Raw genomic sequence first — 229 nt, 5'->3', positions numbered from 1 at the left:
CCACTTGAATGCTTGGTTTTGCACTAACGCTAACCACATTTGTTTTTCCAAATGTTTGTTGTCCTTGCTCATTTTGAAGGAATCACTAGACGGTGCGACATTGGAGAGTGCCCATTGCGAGCTTGAAGATGATGAGTACTTGGTGAACGTTCACTTCTACACGGCGAAGCCATCTCTTTCCCATGGTGATTTGGTTTTTGATCCGAGGTCGGATCTTTCCCAACGGGGG

This window comes from Triticum aestivum, chromosome 7A (assembly GCF_018294505.1).
Source record: "Triticum aestivum cultivar Chinese Spring chromosome 7A, IWGSC CS RefSeq v2.1, whole genome shotgun sequence".
NCBI lineage: Eukaryota > Viridiplantae > Streptophyta > Magnoliopsida > Poales > Poaceae > Triticum > Triticum aestivum.
This window is presented reverse-complemented; position numbering follows the sequence as displayed.